General features: G+C 39.7%; 1 pseudogene; it reads right to left on the bottom strand.

The window, feature by feature from the left end:
- Positions 1-5,449: 5,449 nt before the first annotated feature.
- Positions 5,450-6,842, bottom strand: LOC101650847 (annotated as a pseudogene).
- Positions 6,843-8,107: the final 1,265 nt, after the last annotated feature.

Below are 8,107 nucleotides of genomic sequence, written 5' to 3'. Positions count from 1 at the left end.
AAAACTCAACGCAGCCAGAAAAAAGGCTCTAGCTGTCTGGTTTTAACCTGAAATAAAAAGTGGAAGTGGAAATCTTGGCTGCACACCAAAAGATGATCTTTGACGTATTCCCGCATATATAATTGCATTTATGTATTTTTAAAATAATATGTCTCTTAACATTCCTACCTAAAATATAAACTCCATGGATTCAGAGAATTTTGATCCACAGCTGGAAGTGTGGTACCTGGCCCAAAGCCAACCACATAAGAGATCCTTAATTAGTATCTGATGAACAAATGAAGCCATGAAACTGTTATCAAATATAAAACATATCTATTTATATTGACAAAGAACAGTGATGAAGAAAAAAACTCCTATAAATAGTTCCAGGCCTGTCTGCTGACCCTTATGCATGTTTTCTAATCCAGTCTGATGAGGGGCCAAGTCCTGCCCTCTGAATCTGAAGTCTATTTTTGGGATTCCTCAGCGACTTTGTTGCTTTGCTCCCCTTGCTGCTGTGTTGTGCTCCCTTTGTGTGTTGCCCTGGTGTGGTGGTGGTGGGGGGGTCAGACTGGGCACAATCCCAGCACTGTGTCTCCAGTGCTGTCCCTTGAAGCACTGTGGGTCACTGAGGGGACATCATGTCTCGTGGTGGGGTCGGCCCTACACTCCTCTCTGTACCTGCCACAAGCAGGAGTGTCATCCTCAGGGCTTAGTGGGCCAGAATGTGGTCTACTCTCTCTCTCTCTCTTTGCCTCTTAGTTTACTCCCATGGGGTCTGGACAGATCCGCCACTCTCCCTGAGCTGTATCATCAGTGCTGCCCTTTGTAGTGCAATCTTTTGGGGAAGGGGTTGATGTAGCTCGGATTGAGGTTTACCCGAAGACCTCTCTGTTAATTTGATGTTTCATGCCAATATGTTGCACTCACAGCTTGGTGTACCAGGTTGAGGTCTGGTCACTCTCTCCCTTTCCTGTGGAGACAAACAATACCCGCCCAATGGGTGGGTTAGTGTCCTGTTCCCCCACTATCCATGTCCTCATTTTTGTTTGTTTTGTTTTTCCTCTCCTTTTTAGTTGGCTGCCATATGCATCCCTGAGTTGGGCCTGAGCCCTGCCAGAGTGCCTGGGCCTCCCCCCAGGAATTTATGCATTTAGTGGCTTTTCCCCTATGCCCCTTGTGCTTTTTAAGCTTACTTCAGTGGACACATGTGCTTGTCCTTTTGTGCTTGGCTTACTTCGCTTAGCATAATTTCCTCCAACTCTTCCCATGTGATGATGTGCTTCATGCATTCACTTCTGCTTGTTAGGGATGCGTAGTACTCCATTGTATGTATGTACCCGAGGTTTTTAATCCATTTATCTGTTGATGGAAATTTAGGTAGTTTTCCAACCCTGTGCAATTGTAAACTGTGCTGCAGTGAACTTTGGAGCACAGATGTCTGGCCATGGTCTGATCCTTACCTCTTCTGGGTATATGCCCAGTAGGTAGATTTTGGGGTCATATGGTAGTTCGATTTCCATTTGTTTTAGGTATTGCCAAATCAATTTCCATAATGGCTGCACACACCTAAGGTCCACCAGCAGTGCATGAGAGTACTTATCTCACCACACCCCTTCCAACACTTGTTGCTTTCTGATTTTTTTGAATTTGGTTATCTTTGAGGGTGTTAGGTGGTATCTCATACTTCTTTTTTATGTCTATTCTTTTTTTTCCCTCAAGTCTATCTATATAAGATAGGCAAGATAAAGAATCCTGAGGAGAAAACAATGGGACCGATGGTTCCAGGGGGATAGGGGGAATTGGGGGAAAGGGACTGGGGAGCCAACAAACCCAGGGACAAGGGAACAAGAGATCTAAAATCAATGGTGAGGAGGGCATATCATGTCTAGTGGGGTTTTATCAAGTGCAATGTAGCCGACAGGAATCACTGAGAGCTGAATGAAGGTCAAACATGATAGTGGGACAGGAGGAAAGTAAAAAGAAATAGAGGAAAGAACTAGGAGGCAAAAGACATTTATAGAGGTATAAATATAGGCATGTATATATGTAAGTATATTAATATATAATGATAGGGATATAGGTCTATGTACATATATTTATATGTTAAATATCAGAGTAGCAAACAAACATTGGGCCTCTATTCAAGTCCTCCCTCAATGCAAGAACACTTTGTTCTAATAACCTGGCTTTCTGTGATGCCCACCTTCCCAATATGATCACTGAAGTCAAATTGGGTGCATAAGCAAACGTGGTGAAGAAGGCTGATAGTGCCCAGCTATTAGAAGATATAGCATCTGAGGTGTTAAAGACTTGAAGATAGGCATGCAGCCATCTAGCAGGGAAGCAACAAGTCCACATGGAAGAAGCACATGGGCTGTGTGATCAGGATGTGTCAACGGGATCAGGTACCAGGCCTCAGAAGACCCAAAACAAACAATCATATCAATCCAAATGAGCGGCTAAGGGTGGAGACCCAAAGCCCACCTTTGGCAATTGGACATCCCTCACAGAAGGGTCACAAGGAAGGGATAAGACAGCAAGTGTGCATTATAGCACCGCTGAAACACACAACATTCCTCTAGTTTCTTTAATTCTCTCCCCCCATTATTATGACCTCAATTCTACCTTAAAAATCGGGTTAGACCAAAGCATGTACACTGGTACAGATAAGAGCTCTCAATGCAGAGACTCCAGGACAGATAAGCCCCTCAGGTATAATAATGGGAGTAGTGATACCATAAGGGTTGGGTTGGGCACTGGTCTCATCCACAAGCATTTGCCCAGTTTCCACATTCCTGTTAGAGTTGTAGAGGCCTGGAGGTTTTTTAAATGTCCACTATGGCACAGTGTAATCCCAAATCCCAAAAGTAAAATATTCTAAAACATTTAAAAAAGGGGCGGGGGTAGGGTTGGGAAGGTGGGTGGAGAAGGAGAGAAAGGGAAAAACCGATCACAATCATTGACATATAACCCCGCCTTCCGCCACGGGGATGAACAACAGATACTTGGGTGAAGAGAGACAGTGGACAGTGGTAGATATGAAAATAATAATAATTTATAATTTATCAAGGGGTCACAAGGGTGAAAGGCTGATGGAGGGGGGAGAAGAGCTGATACCAAGGGCTCAAGTAGAAAATTTTTCGAAAATGATTATGGCAACAAATGTACAACTGTGCTTGATATGATTGATGTATGGATTGTTATAAGAGTTGTAAACGCCTCCAATAAAATGATCTTTTAAAAAATAAAATAAATATTAAATGAATCAATCGAGTGAAATTAATATAACTTCCTTATAGTTGTACTTCTTATCTTTAGTCTCTCAATCTTTCAAACTATTCTCCTTTGGTCATTTATTCATCCACTAACTAAAAATTTCAGAATCTGATTATTTTCTTACTGAAAATGCTTTAATGGATTCTCATAACCTACAGAATAACTCGAGCATCTTTAATAGAGCACTCAACACATTTTATCATCTGGTCCCAGAAAATCTACGCTAATATATCTCCTGACACAGCCCCTGCTCATTCTCACGCCTTCCTTGTGCCTTAAGTGTTATTAATATTCACTTGAAACTCCTAATTCACTGTCCAGTTGATTCTGAATCATTAATTGCTGATAATTGCCACTGTGTTCATTGTTTCTGACAAGAAATCTGTTGCATCTATATCTTTGTTCCTCCTTTGCTAATGTGCCTTTTCAAGAGTTTGCCTTCACCATTGGTTTTGGAGTAATCGGATGACAATATGCCTCCGGGTAGTTTCTTGCATTAGGCTTTATTGATTAATGGATTACAGTGTTTGTTAAATTTGGAAAAATTTCAGCAAGTATTTCTTAAAATATAGGTAGCCTTCAACTTACAAAGGTGTTCTGTTATGACATCTCTGTCATAGGTTGGTTCTGAAATAAGTCAAAAACCTCATTTTTTAGTTACATTATTTTTGCCTTTTATTATCAGCATCTTTCTTTATGTTTGACACATTTTTATTAGTAAACTGGATAATATTCACAAACATCAAAACGGGAAAAACATTACCAGAAGCTAACTATAATCCAAATAATTGTGAAAAGCCTGAAATAGGAGTATAATAGGGGGAAATATTTTTCAAATGGTATAAACCGACCAGAGGTTGGCACTAATATGTTAAACATGTAACCGCTCCTAGTAGCACTGTCAACAGGTCTGCTTAGTTTATTCAGTATTGCTCATTCCTTACCTCTCTTAAGGTATTAAAATATGTGATCCAAAGCTCTTAGAAGCCATATGAGTATCCCTAGCTATACAACCTTGCTACTCCAGGTGTGGTCCTGAGACCATCAATATCTGTACCCATTGGGAGCTTGTTAGAAATGTGTAAGGCCAGACCCACTGACTTATAAATCTGCATTTCAACAAGATCCCCAGGTAATGTGCTAGTACATTATAATCTAAGAAGCTCTGATCTTGAGGGTTAGAATTAATGTTGCAAAAAGTAAAAGGCAGGTAAGCATAATGCTGCTTCTCTAAAATTTATTAGCTTGATGAAAGTGTTTGGAAAACCTACATTCTACAAAAAGAACATGAAAAATAAGTTTTTATCTGAGAGCTTTTAAATGATAAATAATTAGCTACTAAAATCAGGCTGAAAACATCTTGAAATAGTGTGATTAATAGCTGGCTAATATTAAAATGGATCAGGATATTAATAGAAAACTACTATTATTTTCATGGAAGATACTTATTTTGTTCCATTTGTTGTCCCCTAACCTTCTCCCCATGATATCAAATTTCAGGATACATGGCCAAAATTGTAGAAATACCAAGCTCAGTTTGCTGTGGCTCATCTTGGGGATACATTGAGTGAGGGCTGGATGAGTTAAAGTGGTAGGTCTAAAATGTTTATTTAGCTTACAAGCATTTGGTACTACTTTCTTAGTTCTTAAAAGTCAGGTGGTTATATATTTGAAAATATAATTTTTTTACATTAAATGTATTTTGTTTTATAGAGCTATGACCTGCCAGCATCATAAAGATTTCATAAAAAGAAATCAGCAAGTCTCTCGATTCTGACTGAAGTACACCCAGATGGAAGCTTTTCAATAAATAATGATTTCTTCTGTTATCAAGTTTCCTAGGTAAATAAAGCAAGCAACCAGAGGAAACAAGACGCTAACTCACTATTTGATGGGCTCCGAAGCAAACAGCAAATGATCTGGTTTAAGAATAAACAACCCCTTCTTGAATGCACAAAACCAAAAGTTTAAAACAAAAAAACTAGGTTTGTGCTCTTTTTCTATAGCATATATTTTATTAAATTTTATACTAATATAGCTTCCTATTAAAAAGGCAATTTAGTGGGAGAACCTTCCTTTTGAATCATCTGTTAACACACGGCTATACATTAAAAAATCCTCATCTGATAACGAAAAGACAAAACAGCAAAAATATTTTCCTTTCTTACAGGTGGACATTGAACTGGACCTAATTCAATTTTCTTTTTAAAAATCTCCAAGCAGAAAAGCAGATTAATTGTAAATAAAACAGTGGTTGCTTAAACGGCTGGTCACCTGCACCATTTCCTGTGTTCTGTTGTGTGGATGCAGGCTCTTCTCCGGTTGCTTCTTCGCTTGCGCGTTTCACCACCATGTTCATCACATTCATCCTCACGATCGAATTTAAACTGTACTTTTCCTTTAGCCGACCCAGCCTGGGCGACTTTATTCCCGTTCCCTTTCCTGTAAATCTGCGACCTTTAGACTTTCATGTGTTCAGGGATCCCTCTTGATCTTCCACGACTGTGTTCAGTGCTGCTTTCTCCACCTCTCCTTCTAGGCCTTCCCACGCCACGTCTCTGTTTTTAGCTGTAGGTTATTGTGACTCGCATCTTTGGCTTGATGCAGCACTTCTTTAGCTTTTTCTTTAAATAGAATTACTCCCTCCTTGGCTCCTCTGACAGTCTATCCATTTGATTGCTCCATGACTTGCAAAAAGGATGTGCAAGTCTTCTCTGCAGATCTGATCGTCTAAGTCGCCTGACAACTGCAGCAAGCAGCCCATCTTTTCTTCTAGAGCTCTCACTTCAGCATCTCCTGCTAACTTCTGTTTTTCTTCTTGTTCTTGTTTAACTCCTAGTTTAGCCTCCACTTTATCTTGCTTGCTTTCTTCATTCTTTTTTGGGAAGTAATCATCCTTGAAGAGTATTAGAAGGTCTGTGTCTTTATACTTTATATCTGGCTAGGGTCTCAATTAACTTCTTAGCACATTAAATTCTCTCAAACACAACAAATGTTGACCCCTTGAAAGCTCAGTTCTTCCCATCTGAGTCTTTAACATTTCATCTGTGCCTTCTAACCATTCTTTGATGTCGCCGAGGGTGGCATCAGTTGGGAAGCCTTTAATATATACAGATCTGTTTTTTACATCATTTTTATACTCATCAGTCACTTCAGGGAGGGATTTGCTTAGAGATCTACATATTTTCGTTTTATCTTCACTTCTTTCCATAAACTCAACTTTTGATTTGCTCAATGATTTTACTATTACATTAAAATCTGATGTCAGTTTAACCTGCTGAATTTTGTCATTATCTCCAGTGGTACCCAGCTTGATCTGTTTCTTTAAAAATTTGTCCCGAGGCCAATTAAAGTCACCAATATAATACTCAATCTGATGACAGATTTTGGCTTCCAGCTCAGCCATTTTTTTACTATCACCATTTTCAGTTATGGTAGCTATCTGCAAAATTTTCCTTTAGGATCCTGGCCCCGCCAGAATGGCGTGCCACTGGATGAACAGCAAGGACAACAACGTACCAGCTTCCAAGTACCGCCAGCAAGCCTCTATCAGCGTCTTTATAAATTCCATCTTTATTCATCTTTGAGCGAACATGTGAGAATGATAGCATCAGATTACATACTGCATCACTTGATTACTACCTATTACTAAAGTACGATGTACCAACAACAACAAGGATGGTGGTATGCTTAATTCTTTGTAACTCGTATACATTTTAAATAAGGGATTAGTTGTATTTTTTCTTATCCTTTCTTTCTACTTTAGTACTCCAGTTATTGTTGTGATGATTAATTTCATGTGTCAACTTAGTAAGGCTGCTGTTCCCAGATCTCTATTCAAACATTAGGCTAGATTATCAAATAATTATATGTGATGAAATAATTGGCCTTAGCTAAAGCAGATCATCCCCATAAAGTGGGTTGGTCTTATTCAGTCAGTTGTAGGGTCTAAGAGTAAAAGAGGAAGTATTTCCTTAAGCTGTATGCTGCCTCCAGGTGGTAAATAAACATCTTGCTAGTACTCCTCCACCTTTTACCCTTCCCATTGCCTAACCCTGCCAGCTCCCCAAAATTGTATGTCACTCTGCCTTAACATCTGTCTCAATACATATCATGACAGAAACAGATGTATCTTCATCGCAGCATTATTCACAATAACAAAAAGATGGCAAGAATGCCCGTCAAAAAGAATGGCTAAACAAGATAGGGAGCATACCCACAATAGAATACTGACAACATTGAAGAACAATGACAAATCAGGAAAACATGGATGAACCTGGAGGATAGTATGCTGAGCAAAATTAGTCAGCCACCAAAGGAAAACTATTGTATAAGGCGACGATTGTAAGTCAAGGAAAGGTTTTTCACACTTTAAAAATGAACAAGCATTCTTTGATGGTTTCCAAGTGACAGAGGGAGAGAGGGGAAGTTCCTGGCCACTGGGTAGACACATGTTAACTTTAGTGAAAAGAAGGGAAGTAGACATTAACGGAGATGTCGGCAAAAGTGATGGAGGCAGAGGCAGACCTGGGGAGGAGCTCAAGGGTTAAAGGTGACAGAGGTAAACATTGTTATACACCTAACCTTGCCGTCACAGGAACCGTGGATAGACAGGTAGATAGACTGAATGAGTATGGAAGAATGAGGAGCAGTATGCGCACAGACGTATACAGGTTTGATGGAGGGTAGCTGTCCACTGGTATTTCCTTTCTTGAAAAGAGATCCATGAATGTAGTGGAACACAATAAGAAGGCGAGTTATGAAAATATCTTAGAAACAAACACTTTGAAGGAATGAGTCACCGGGCTTGAGGGCTCAGGACCAATAGTCTCTAGGGACAATTGTC

Source organism: Echinops telfairi, unplaced genomic scaffold (genome assembly GCF_000313985.2).
Source record: "Echinops telfairi isolate 266 unplaced genomic scaffold, ASM31398v2 ScPeMD7_7468;HRSCAF=8506_0, whole genome shotgun sequence".
In the NCBI taxonomy this organism is placed as follows: Eukaryota; Metazoa; Chordata; class Mammalia; order Afrosoricida; family Tenrecidae; genus Echinops; species Echinops telfairi.
Note: the sequence above shows the minus strand (reverse complement) of the source record. Positions and strands in the feature narration are given on the sequence as shown.